Below are 14,229 nucleotides of genomic sequence, written 5' to 3' on the forward strand. Positions count from 1 at the left end.
AAAGGGGAAAAAAAAAAAAAAAAGCTTAGCTCGTCTTCATCATATTAGGAGCGTATCTGCTCGATTGGATATAATTCACACCTCGAACGGAAGCTTACACCTGCTTGAGGGAATTAGGGCTGAGGCCTTTAATAAACGCTTAAACCCGTCAGACAAATGAGATAAGTGCATTCATGACCTGTTCCTCCTGTTAATTCCATCTGAGGGGATCCCTGGATTGCTATTAGCTGGGAGGCTAGGAAGAGCTACAATTACCTGTGTGGCTAGAAAGCACAACAATTAGCTGGGAGGCTACAAAGCGCTACAATTATCTGGAACGCTAGGAGGAGCTACTATTAGCTGAGAGGCTAGGATGAGGTACCATTAGCTTGGAGGCTAAGAACAGCCACTATTAGCTGGGACATTAGAAAGCTAAAATAAAAAGCTACTGTTAGCAGAGAGTCTATAGGAAGAGCCGCCATTAGTTGGGTGGGCTAGGCTAAGAACAGTGACTATTATCTAGGAGCCTAGGAAGCTAGAAATAGCTACTATTAGCTGAGAGGCTAAGAAGCCAATAAGAGCTACTATTAGCTGGGAAGTTAAGATGAGCTGCTGGGAGAGTAGGAGGCTAGGAAGAGCTACTACTAGCTGGGATGCTAGGAAGTTAGGAAGAACTACTGTTAGCTAGGAGGTTAGGAAGTTGGGAAAAGATACCATTAGCTGGGACGCTAAGAAGAGCTACTGTTAGTTGGGACGCTAAGAAGCTGGGAAGAGCTTGTATGAGCTTGGAGGCTAAGAACAGCTAGTATTAGCAGATTAGGAAGCTAAAAAGAGCTACTGTTAGCAGAGAGGCTAGGGAGAGCAAACTTGTTGTTGGGAGGCTGAAAAGTCAGGAAGAGCTACTATTAGCTGGGAGGCTAGAAGGCTAGGAAGAGCTACTGCTATCTAGGAGGTTAGGAAGTTTGGACAAGCTACCATTAGCAGGGATGCTAAGAATAGCTACTGTTAGTTGGGAGGCCAAGAAACTAGGAAGCTACTGTTAACTAGAAAGCTAGGAAGAGCTGCTATGAGGAATAAACGCTTAAAGCCATCAGACAAATGAGATAAGTGCATTCATGACCCGTTCTTCCCGTTAATTCCGTCTGAGGGGATCCCTCCGCACACCTGCAGGAAAGTGGGATATCCTGCATGACTGTGTGGCCCTTTGCAGCAGCAGGGGGCCACTTCACCGTCGAAAGCAATTAGAAATATATTCGACGAAGGTCACCGAGCGCCATGGAAAGCGACAGGAGTGACGGTATTTGGAGAGCAGAGAGGTAAACGCATCGTCTATTACAAAAGCCTCCTCTCCAGAGTGTATATGCATGTGAGAGAGAGAGGGTGGGAGGGCCACGAGCGTGGGCCCCCGCCGATAAGAGACACCAAGCGGATGCTAACTTTCCTACTGAGAGAATTTCTCCAGGTCGAATGCAAAACGCTCCCGACTAATCACCCGCGCAGTGGAAAACGCCAGCTGCGACCCGTGGTAGGATTATCATTCTCGTAGACCTCTTACCGAGCTTTTAGCTAAATGAAAAATCTGCTCCATAGCCTAGGGAGAAAGGCGCCGTGCAGATAAGAAGAAGGAAGAGTGTTTACAGAGAGAACGACAGAACAGGCGATGCAAAAAAAAATAAATAAAAAATGGTCGGGGAGGAAAGAGAGAAAGAAATCATTAGGAGGAAAACAGATCAATGTATTTACACGATTCATTTTGTGACAAAGTTCTTCTGGGCTCATTAATTTAATGTTTCTGTCTACCTATCTGTCCTGGGGGCAACACGCAATTTGTTATTCCATTGTTCTCCTCCCTCGCTCCCTCCTCCCCCCTTCTCCTCGCTGCTAATATTTCCCGTTACAAACGAATCTCAAACGAAACGGCGGGTAATCAAATCATCGGCCGCCACCTTTGGGCTCCATCTAAATGAAATAATCAGTTTGGAAACGAGGCAGAGGTCAAGCCACGAGTGGAGTAATCTTATGAGTCTCTTTGCCCCCCCCTCACCCCCCCCCCAAAGACACTCCCAGCCAACCTAAGGGTAATGGATCTCTATTAGGGCTCTATTACAGACATCTGTAACAACGGCCAAACATTGCTAACAAGGGCAATGTATTTGGAAGTCACTAGCCCGCTCCCTCTGGACGCTGCCGCTCATTAGGAAGCCATCAGGACCATTCTGTTTGCCCGGACACTGCATTGGGAGGGGGGAGGAGGAGAAGGGGTGAGGATGGGGTACTGAAATAACAATTAAAGGCCTCTGTTAGGGGGGAGTTTTGGGGGAGTCCCTCGGGTGCCCTAGAGGTCTGGTTGCTCTTGACCCTCTTCCTCTGATCTGACAAGAGAGACAACGCCTAAGCAGGAGTTTATTAAAACCTAATTCATGACCGGTTCTGAGTCAAACGTGAGTGGGGAAAGAGCAAAACTGATTTGCTATTAGCTAGGAGGCTGGGAAGCTACAAAGAACTACTAATAGCTGGGATGCTAGGGAGCTACGAAGAGCTACTATGAGCTAGGAAGCTAGGAAGAGCAACTATTAGCTGAGAGGCTAGGAAGCTACGAAGAACTACTAATAGCTGGGAGGCTGGGGGGAGAGGGGTACGGAGAGCTGCTAAAAACTGTGAGGCTAGGAAGAGCTGCTATTAGCTGCGAGGTTAGGAAGCTAGATAGTGCTAGTATTAGCTAGGATTCCAGGAAGCTAGAAGAAGCTGGGAGGCTACGGAGTTAGGAAAAGCTACTATTAGCTAGCAGGCTAGGATGCTAGAAGGAGCTACAGTTAGTTGGGAGGCTAGCAAGCTACAAAGGGCTACTATTAACTGGGAAGTTAGGAAGTAGGAGGAGCTATTATTATCTGAGAGGCTTGGGAGCTACGAAGAGCAACTATAAGCTGGGATGCTAGTAAGCGCTAATATAAGATTGGATTCCAGGAAGCTAGGAGAGGCTACTATTAGCCAGGAAGCAAGGGAGCTAGGAGGAGTTAGTATTAGCTGGGAGGCTAGGAAGAGCTGCTATTAGCAGGGGGGGCTAGGAAGAGCTACTATTAGCTGGGAGGCTAGGAAGAGCTGCTATCAGATGGGAGGCTAGGAAGAGCTGCTATTAGCTGGTAGGTTAGGAAGAGCAGCTATTAGCTGGTAAGCTAGTACAAGCTGCTATTAGCTGGGAGGCTAGGAAGAGCTACTATTAGCTGGGAGGCTAGGAAGAGCTGCTATTAGCTGGGAGGCTAGGAAGAGCTTCTATTAGCTGAGAGGCTAGGAAGAGCTACTATTAGCTGGGGGGCTAGGAAGAGCTACTATTAGCTGGTAGGCTAGGAAGAGCTGCTATTAGCTGGGAGGCTAGGAAGAGCTGCTATTAGCTGGTAAGCTAGTACAAGCTACTATTAGCTGGGAGGTTAGGAAGAGCTTCTATTAGCTGGGAGGCTAGGAAGAGTTACTATTAGCTGGGGGGCTAGGAAGAGCTACTATTAGCTGGGAGGCTAGGAAGCATTATTTTATTATTACTAAATTCACGACTGGTTCTGAGTCAATGATTTACAAGCTAAGGGATTTCATATAAATATTACTGAAGCCCCCCCTCGTCCCTCCCCGACCGTCCTCCTCCTCCTTGACTTCTCCTGCTCAGCACCAGTCTTAATCAAATAGAGTTAAAGGAGACCCAACCACTGCTTTCCTTTTTTTTTTTTTGTGCTTTGGAAAATAAAGCGTCTTTCAGTGAACTAGTTCAAAGTGATTACTCTGATTAGAGCTCAGTGTAGAGGCATTAGATACGGCCTCTGTCACTGGATATTTTGATCTTGACACCAGCACCGGGGCGTCGAGAGATATTAAAGACGTAGCCCGAGGGCTAGAAGGATGGGGGCCCCCACCCCCCTTCGTCTTTAAGGAATAAAAAGGTTACAATCACTTCCTGGTTAAAGCCCAAGGTGTCCCGGCTCTGAAGGCACAATAGAGGAGCGCTCAACCCCGCTGACACCGTCGGTCACAAAGCGTTTAGATAAACACAGAACGAGGAAGGACTTAGCGTAAGTCCGTCACAGCGGCGCCCGACGCTGACCGCATGTACGACTGTCAAACAATGTGGAAACATCCCCAGCATGATGAGGCCTAATCCAATTGGCAACTGGAGCCAAACTTGTAAACTAATCTATGGCAGCGTGCATCCAAACACTCCTCTGGAACCTGGAGTTTGGAGCTTGTTTGTCGCCCCGCCAGCGATAAGAGCCCCCCCTCCCATCCCTCCTCTTCCTCCCAAGTCCCAAGTGGGGCTTAGCTTTCTCTCTTTTCTTTTCAACTGGAATCACTTTAGTCCATTTATCACTCTACCTGTCTCTGAGACCTATTTAAGATTAAGGTCAGCTCTCAGTTCTTTGGATACTTTTAAAATTCATAAGTCAAGAGGCTTAAAGCTTCCTCCGCAGCGATTCTTCCCAACAATGAGAAGATGTTTTATGTAAGAATAGCTGACAGGAGATTTTTTTTATTTATTTATTTTTTATGGAGTATAAATACACCAGCGGTTTGACATGAACGCTCATTCCTGACGGACACAAATCCTGCCCAATCACATCACACGCACAGATATTTATATTCACACAGACATACTCATACACTGACTTTAAACTGGTTTATTATACATTTTATATTACCACTTATCTTCATAACCATGTATGTTTTCTATTATATATATCTGAGTATAGCTATATGTACATATACTTTGTATTTGTTTTAATATATTTTTGTATAATTTACATATACTTTGTATCTTTTTTCAATATATTTTTGTATAATTTATATATACTTTGTATTTTTATATATATATACATTTTGTATAATTCACATATACTTTGCTTATTGTTTGAATACATTTTGTATATTTTATATATACACTGCATATTTTTTAAATATATTTATGTATATTTTACAAATACTTTGTATATTTTGTAAAATATATATTTTGTATATTTTACAAATACTTTGTATATTTTTTTTAAATATATTTTTGTATAATTTACATATACTTTGTATTTTTTTTAATATAGTTCTGAATATTTTATATGTAATTTGTATATTTTTAAAACTAAATTTTGTTTATTTTACATACGGCGTGTATTTTCTAAATATACTTGTATATTTTAGATATACTTCGCATGTTCTCATATGTACTGTATTTTGTATATTTTTATGTATACCTTTATAAATATAAATTCTGTCCCAAAGACGGTGGGAAAAGAGGTGTTCTCCACTCTCTACCCTCATCTTCTAAATGAAAGACGCCATGAACCTTCAACCTGCATCCACATTCCTTTTTCTTTTGAAATCTGTTCTGGAAGTTACACAAATCTCCAAGGTCTAACTTCCACTACAGCTGCTGCCACATCCTCTCTTGTTATTCCTAGTGTTGTTGGCTTTTTTTTTTTTAACAGCTGAATTCATTATATATTCTGAGCTCTTAAGCTGCAGCGCTGATACAGCGCTACGAGGGCGACCGACGCCAAAAACGCTGCTCCCCATCGTGGCCAGATTCTGACACGTCCAAGTGAAATATGAAAAAGACCAGCTTTTGTTTCCTTGTTGTATTATACGTCATATTTAGTTTAAATATTTAGAGATAGAGACTTTGGAAGCTAAAATTTCCTCCATCCACAAGGACACAAGTGTTTGTGCTAATAATCGGAGTGAGAATGCCTCATCCAATGACAGTGAGAGAGGACTGGTGTAAACCTTTAATCTAGATCAGCTGGTTTCTCTCTAACTGGAATTAATCTACTGTCCCTGAGAATCTATCGGTTCATCTCCAGATATTTTAGTTTCAAGAGACTTTCCCTCTAGTTTGTCGTGTAAACACATATATGTGATCAGATCATTTTATTTAGCGTGCGTGTAAACAGGCCAATGAATAAATGAACGGAGAGGTTTGTACTAAATCAAGGTCCAGGAGAAACTGGGGGCCATCATTTACACAAGATGTTGGGTTTCTGGTTCAACAGCAGGCGGCCGGTGTTGAAATCATCACATGGCTTAGATATGTGTGCAGGTGTGGGGGGGGGGGGGGGGGGGTCCAGCAAAACAGGACTATTCAAGAATGAAAGGAGGAAGAAAAGATGAAGAGAAAAGAAGGAAAAGGGAAGCTAAACGAGATGATGAAGAAGAGGAAAGACGAAGAATAAGTAGTAAGAATAAGAAGATGAAAATGAAGGAGTAGATAGAAGTAGGAGGAGGAGAAGAAAGAAGAAGATGAAGAAAGATGATGAAGTAGTAGAAAGATGAAGAAGATAATGACGGAGGAGGAGGAGAAGGAGAAGAAAATTAAGAAGATGAAGAAGGAGAAGTAGAAAGAAGAGGAAGACGATGAGGAAGATGAAGAAGTAAGACAATGAAGTAGCAGAAAGATGAAGATGATGATGACGGAGGAGTAGGGGGAGGAGGAGGTGAAGAAGTAGAAAGAAGATGAAGAAGAAGGAAGAACGAGAAGAACAAGAAGAAGAACAAGTAGAAGATATAGAAAAAAGATGATGAAGTACTAGAAAGATGAAGATGATGACGGAAGAGGATGAGGAGAAGGAGGAGACAAAAAAGAATATGAAGATTTAGTCGAAAGAAGAACAAGAAGAGGATGTAGAAGGAAGAAGATATACAAGAAGTCAAAGAAAGAAGTTGAAGAACAAGAAGAAGAAAGATGAAGTAGTAGTAGAAAGATGAAGATGATGATGATGATGAGAAGGAGGATACGAAGAAGAGCATGAAGAAGATGAAGAAGTAGAAAGAAGATGTAGAAGGAAGAAGATATACAAGAAGTCAAAGAAAGAAGTCGAAGAAGAACAACAAGAAGAAGAAAGTAGTAGAAAGAAGGCAGGAGAAGAAGAAGAAGATGAAGAAAGAACAATAAAAAGAAAAAGAAAAAAAGCTTTTATTTCGCGTCCATGTGACGAGGCTGAAGGAAGGAGCCAGTGAATGAAGTTTGTCCTGAATCAAGGTTGAGGTGACAGATGTTTAGTTTGTGCTGTTGAAATCATCACATGGTTTAAATGTGTTTTCAGGTTCTTTCTGTTTGTTTTCCGTTTCATGCGAGAAGCAGCAAACCAGAACTCCTCAAGGTCGACTCTTTTTCTTTTTCCTCCTTTTCCTTTAGATCTGACAAACTCAAGACGTCGTTCTTAAAGCCTTCAACATTCACTGGCAGGCAGAGTTAATTACACTGATAAAGAACAAACAATCGACTAAACGCTGCACAGAGAGGATGGAAATTAAACACGAATAAAAACAGAAAAAGGAACGAAGAGAAGAGTGAGCGCAACAAAACACAAACTCCAGGACCGAGCGCCCACACACACTCCTCCTGTTAATAATCTATACTGCAGCATATTTCTATAATGCAGAGCAAATCCCAGAGCAGCTCAGCGGTGCAGTTAGCCTACAAGTAAAAGCAAATGCCTCGCAGTCTTGGCCGCCCGCCACCAGCTGGTGCTCCAGTCAGCTGTAGGTAAAGAGCGTGTTTTACATACTCTCAAAGCCCAGGGATTGGTTTTGGACCGGTGTCAAGTTTTTCTCCTGGAAAAAAAAAGAAGAAGAAGAAGAAGAAGAAACTCTCTGGGAAATCTCACAAACCGGGATAGGACCGGTGGTGGTGGTGGTGGATGTCTGCCACGGGGTCAGATACAGCTCCGAGTGTGGGTTTTTATTTTATTTTATATTTTTCGGGGCGTTAGAAGAAGCTCGCTCGCTACCTTTCGACGGATGCAAATGGGCCTGATTCTGACTGCAGGTGCTGCAGGAAAAAAAATCCATTTCACCTACATCAACCCCGGCCCGTGTGAGGGTTTAACAGCTCCATCGTTTAAATCAGATTTAAAGAACAAAGCTGGAGGACAATGAAGTGACACTCGCTGGTAAATACCTGCAGGGTGATGTTCCACGTCTAGACCCCGCATCTCCTCCTCCTACTCTATTTGGGTCATTGTATATTTGTGTGAGAGGGATTCAAGGAGTAGAGAAGGGGGGGGGAGATGTGTGGAGGCTCAGCACGACTCGCCAATAAATATGCCAAGCTGCTTTCTTTCTTTCTTTTTTTAAAAAAAGAGATTTACATGAGCGGTATAATATTCTTCTGATGAGACGAATCGAACAACAGACTGCCCCCTGTTGTTGAAGCGAAATAAGAAAACACAAAAATGTTGAAATTAATCTGTGCAGAGGGTGGAGCTGCACACACTCACCCTTTACATTTTTGTCTAATTGAATTCAGGGATGAGGGGGGGGTAAAAATTTGCGACCACTGCCGCGCCATCTCCCTGCAAGTTCGCTGCAACAATACCTCCTCTTCATCACCTCGAGGCCGTATTTAAATCTAAAACGAAGAGGAACCTAGACCCCGGCTTAATTAAGTGTGTGAATATCTGGACCCTAATTAACATATCTGTGAGACAGGCAGACGCAGGCAGGGAGGGCCCGTCCCATCCAGAGCTGCCCTGTTTGCTCACAGCTTGAGCAGCGGCGCCGGTTTAAAAAAAGAAGAAGAAGAAGAAGAAGGAGGTGGAGGTGGCGCAGGTTTGCAGAAAAAAAAAAAAAAGAAGGGAAGGGAGGAGGGAAGGGGGCTGAAAAAGAGAAAATGCCAGTAATTGGATGACCGTCTTATTATCCCTTTGTTGGTTGCAATTCCCTGATTAGCATTTTGGAATATTTTAAATTATAATCCAGGAATTAGGGGATTTTACTGCTTTTTTTTTTCTTTCTCCAATTAGCCCTGACGCTAAAGCAGGAGGATGAGCCCGCTGAGGTTTCTACACACGCAGCCCAGGTAGAAATATTAAACATATTAAACAGGAATAAGACTTTCATAAAAGCCTGCGTTTAGGGAAAGCTTTTGCACGAATTAATTATTTTTAAATTGTGTTTATACCTGGATTTAGCTTTTTTTGTTTTTTTCTTTTTCCCACACCCTCTCCTCCCTGTCAAATATTTACATATCAAATTGTGCGTTTTCACAAAGTCTCCATTGTTGCAGGGAGGTGATTATCTCGGCTGATTTTATTTTTTTGCTGCTTCCTGTTTATTCCATCAATGCAGAGCTCTAAACTGCTGATTGTTTGCTGGAGTTTCGTGGCCGAGGTTAGGCGGCGGCTGACAAAGATGTGTGTGTGTGGGTGTGTTGGTGTGTGTGTGTGTGTGTGTGTGTGTGTGGGTTTTTTTTTTTAGTGGGGAACGAGGCAGCGGTCCATGTCGTCCCGGGCCTCCTTCGGTTAATTGGAATCATGGTGGATTGTCGAGTCAGCGTCAGGGCTCTAATCAGAGGCCTCCGAGGCTGAGACTGGGGAAGTAAATACAAATCACTGGCAAAAAATAAATAAATAAATAAATCGCCACTGGTGTTTTGTTTTGCGACCGTCGTTTTTTAAAAGAGAGAACGAGTCCTTGAAGGATACTGTACGACTGAGGTGATCGGCTGGAGCCTAAAAATAACTTCCACCGACCAAAAATGAAAAAACTCTTTTTAAAAAAGTAAATTATTTTGATGGTGTGACAACATGTTTTCCCACAGGAATTGAAGTTAGACATTAATCGATTCAGGCCTTCCAAGAAGGAAGAAGAAAATGGAGGAAGAAGTGAATAAAAACGAAGGAAGAAAAGATGAAAAAGATGAAGAACGAAGGAAGAAGAATGAATAAGTAAATAAAGAAGTTCATGAAGAAGGAAGTAGGAAGAAGTAGGAAGAAGGAAGAATGAAGAAGAAGAAAGAAGTAGAATGAAGAAGAAGAAAGATGTAGAATGAAGAAGAAAGAAGAAATAGAAGGAAGAAGATGTTAAAGAAGCAGGTAGAAGATGTTGAAGAATGAAGAAGTAAATAAAGAAGGAAGTAGGAAGAAGTAGAAGGAGAAGAAGAAAGAAGTAGAAGGAAGAAGAAGAAAGAAGTAGGAGGAAGAAGAAGAAAGAAGTAGGAGGAAGAAGGAGAAGGAAGTGAAGGAAGAAGTAGGAGGAAGAAGAAGAAAGAAGTAGAAGAAAGAAGTAGGAGGAAGAAGGAAGAAGAAGAAGGAGGAGGAAGAAAATGTTGAAGAAGAAGAAGATGACGAAGGAAGAAGTAGTAGTAGTTGTAGTAGTTTAGGATATATAAGATTTGATCTGGTATCAAGATAATCAGTGTCTCTTCTTTAAATAAATCAGCTGATATGGTTCTTTCTGTTTCTACTTCCTGTCACGTGACCATAAACGGTCCTTCTTAACATTCCTGATCCTTCTTGTTTATTTATTTACCTTCCAGCTCCGGTAAAGATGACCCAACCTGTAAACCGCCTAAACCGACACGACGCTGACAACACACACATGATTCATTACAATCACCCAACACAAGACATTGAAAGAACCCCTCCCTCCTTCCTTCACGCTTTGAACCTTTCTTTTCTTTTTTTTTTTGTCTTCGCTCTCGACACAATGACGAAATTGCATTTGTTCCCGGCGTCGGGCCGTTTAATGTATGAAAAGTTTAAGATGTCAGCGGCGTAATCTGACAGCGGAGGTTTTAGTTAAAGCAAACGTGTCATATCGCTCTTCTATTAGCAGGTCGCCCATTGCACTATTAGTGACACCCCCCGAGTCAGCGGCGTGTCACCTTAATTTAAAGTTAAGCACTGTGACAGTTTAATATGCCGGCGAGATGAAAGCCTCCACGTCAAACCTTTTTTTTTTTTTTAACGGCCGATAAATAGGGCTTATTGTTTCAGCAATTGAGAGGAACTGTCTATCTAATGTGCCTTTATTCTGAGCCCCCCACCCCTCCATCTCCTCCTCCACCTCCTCCTCCTCCTCTTCTCTGTCATGGAGATTTTGTTTTCAAGCCTGAGCGGCGCTACCTAGAGGTTGAAGATTACGCTTTTGAACGCAGGCTGAGTGTCTGTCAGCCGAGGGTCGGGCTCGGCTCAGTTGAGGGTGAACTTTAAAAACCGGAAGACAAATCACTGCGTTGTGTCTCTAAGCCTTTTTCCCTCCGTCCTTCTTATTTTTTTTTTGCTTCTCACAACCATCAAAAACTAATCCACCACTGCCCCCCTTCACCACCACCTCTCCTTGCATGAACTTGGGGCTCAATTTACAGAAGACAATGGCCGGCAAATACAGATTAGTCCTGCAAAGAAAAAATGAAACCGTCCTGCCTCCATCTTTCTTGTAGCGTGCACCTCCCTGAAGGCCTCGTGCTTTCCCTGCACATACAAATTGCCGTCAGTAGTTTTTAGGAAGGCCTCGCCTGGCGCCGAGGGTGTCCTCCTGACACGTCATTAGCGATGGGGGGTGGGGGGGAGATTGGAAGTGACACAGGTTGCTCACTGAACGGAAACCAGCTCCCATTAAAAGGATTTTTAGATCATGTGACAAGATGTTTTCCAACAGAAAGTGACGTAGGACTTTAATTGATTCAGGCCTTCCAAGAAGAAGAAGAAGAAGAAGGAGGAAGAAAATTAAGAAAGATAATGAAGAAGTATGAAGGTGAAGGTGAAGAGGAAGGAAGAACAACAAAATTAAGGAAGAACAAAGAACGAAGAAGGGAAAAGGGAGTAGAAGGAAAAAGAAAAAGACCAAAAAAAGAAGAAGAAAGAAAATGAAGGAAGAAGAAATAAGGAAAAAGAACAACAAGAAAGAAGACATTAAAGAAGAAGAACAATGAAGTAGTAAGAAGATAAAGAAGATGAAGAAGACGACAAAAGAAGAAGAAAATTAAGGAAGAACAAAGAAGGGAGAAGGAAGTAGAAGAAGAAGACCAAACAAAAGAAGAAAGAAAGTTAAGGAAGAAGAAGAATCAGAATCAGAATCAGAATCAGAAAAGACTTGAAGTGAAGAAGTAAGAAGATAAAGAAGATGGAAGAAGATGGAAAACGATGAAGAAGACAATGAAGGAAGAAGAAAATTGAGGAAGAAGAAAGAAGGAACAAGAAGAAGATGAAAAAGATGAAGAACAAGAAAAAAAGAAGGAAGAAGAAAGAAGGAAAGGGAACAAGAAGAAAGAAGAAATTAAGGAGGAAGAACAATGAAGAAGTAAGATGAAGAAGACGACAAAGGAAGAAGAAGAAAATTAAGGAAGAAGAAACAAGATGAAAAAGATGATGAAGGAGAAGAAGTAATAGAAGAAGGCTTTTACTTTTGCTGCTTCATCTATTACTTCTTTTTTCAAAGAATGTGAAGAAGGTGAAGAAAGAAGAAAATTAAGGAAGAACAAGAAGAAGAAGAAGCTCTTGCTTTCGCTGCACATACAAATAGCCGTCAGTAGTTTTTAGGAAGGCCTGTCCTGGCGCCGTGGGTGTCCTCCTGACACGTCATTAGTGATGGGGGGGTGGAAGTGACACAGGTTGCTCGCTGAACGGAAACCAGCTCCTATTAAAGGGAAACATCTCCTGTCCTCAGGCTACAGGTGGGCAATTTTTGACGGCTGCACGAAAAAAGTGGACCGTAGGGGCGAGGGGGGCGATGGGGGCGAGGGGTGAGGATAAGGACGACGGTCAGTTAGCGACTCGTCCATTTGTGTTTTCTCCACACAATCCCTTTGGTGTTGAAAAAGAAAAAGAAACGAGGTGCCGTGAAGCTTGAAAGAGCGTCTGACATCTGAAGTCTATCTGATAGCTCCCCGCGATGCTGGGGAAGAAAAAAATAAAATAAAAAATTACGCCCAGATCAAGCCTCAGGAGCTTAATTACATCAAAGAGAAGAAGAAAAAGGAAAAGAACGGGGGGGGGAGGGGGGGTCCTTGTTAGTTAGACTCAATCCAAACAAAAAGAAGAAGAAGAAGAAATGATCAGTAGTTTTCAAGGCTTTTGTTTGACATTGAGACGACGTGAATGCAGGAAGTTTGTCGTGCATGAAAGGATTATCAAAAGACGAAATAATAAATCAGGTTTGAGCAAGGACGCGTCAATCTGGACTAACGTGACCTCAGTGACCAGAGCTGCGCAGATACAGAAATATAAATATATGAAGAAAGAAGAAATAAGGTGATTTCACAGGGGCCCGCCGCTCCCCCTCGGCCCTCCTATTGACAGGGATGACAACGGTCCCACGACGCACCATTATCCTTGACCGTCAAGCCGACATCAAATGGGCAAAGAGGTGGGGGAGAGAGGGGGAGGGAGAAGGGGTGAGAGCTGTCCCTGTCAAGGCAGCGAGAAAGAAAAGGCCTCTCTCTCAAAAAAATTATAAAAAAATAAAGAGACAGGGATGAGGAGAGAGAGAGAGCAGAGAAGACGGGGTTTGCTTTCCACCTTGCTTTGTCAAAACAGGCTTATTCAGAGAGTACACAAGCCTTCAGGGTGTTTCTATCAAAGGAGAGGGGAAAGAAAGACAGGATGAAGAATGAGACATGAAGCCGACGACTTGTATCTCGACTTCAAGGGGGCGACGCTCTGCATATGTTTACGCAAACCTTTACTTCACACTTGAAATGAAAGCGTGCAAGGAGAGAGCGCGGTGGGCTGAGATGGAGGGTGGCGAGGGTGGCGGTGGTGAGGGTGGCGGCGCGAGCGGCGGCGGCGGCTTTGAAGCCAGATAAAACAAACCGCTCCTCTGCAACGCACGTCGTCTCATCTTTGTGATGTTAAAAGCAAATTGATAAACAAGGGCTCTCGCTTTCAACAGGGGGTCCCTGTCACCAATTCAGGGTTCCTCGCTTTCATCCCAGTCCCGCGACGCCAAACTCCCGCTTAACTTCTCCACCGTTGCGGGAAAGAGGGAGTGCTCGTTACGCCGCCGCGGCCCGCTAAAACCAGTCACCTTTCCAAATGTTTCCGCGAGAGGCTCTCTCTCGTGGAAGAGATGAGTTCTCCGTGGCCCCTTCAGGAAGAAGCGGAGAGTAGCGCGAGGCTTGATGATGTGTGTTTTGGAGACGTCGGTGCAGAACCTGAGGCTGCTGCTATCATTTGCTTTTTATTTGGTGTATTAATTGTGTTCTTCCTGCAGTTCAGGCACATATTTACATTAGTTGTGTAAAGGCTTGTTTTGTTCTCATTAGGCAGAGGTCTTTACTGGAGACGTATCGATGGAAACAAGAGTTTATTTAGTTTGTCTTCTCCTGGATTCAGTCCAATAAATCTGTAGTGTGGAGAGGGTAGCTGGTACCTTGTGTTCTCTACTCCAGAAATGTTCTGGTCATCCAATGCTGCCATAAACTCCCTAACCCTCTCTGGAAGATGTTTCTCCTTGACGCTGTCTCCAGGAAACTTTTCTCTTCTTTTAAATGTTCAGTGT

This window comes from Chelon labrosus, assembly GCF_963514085.1.
Source record: "Chelon labrosus genome assembly, chromosome: 24".
In the NCBI taxonomy this organism is placed as follows: domain Eukaryota; kingdom Metazoa; phylum Chordata; class Actinopteri; order Mugiliformes; family Mugilidae; genus Chelon; species Chelon labrosus.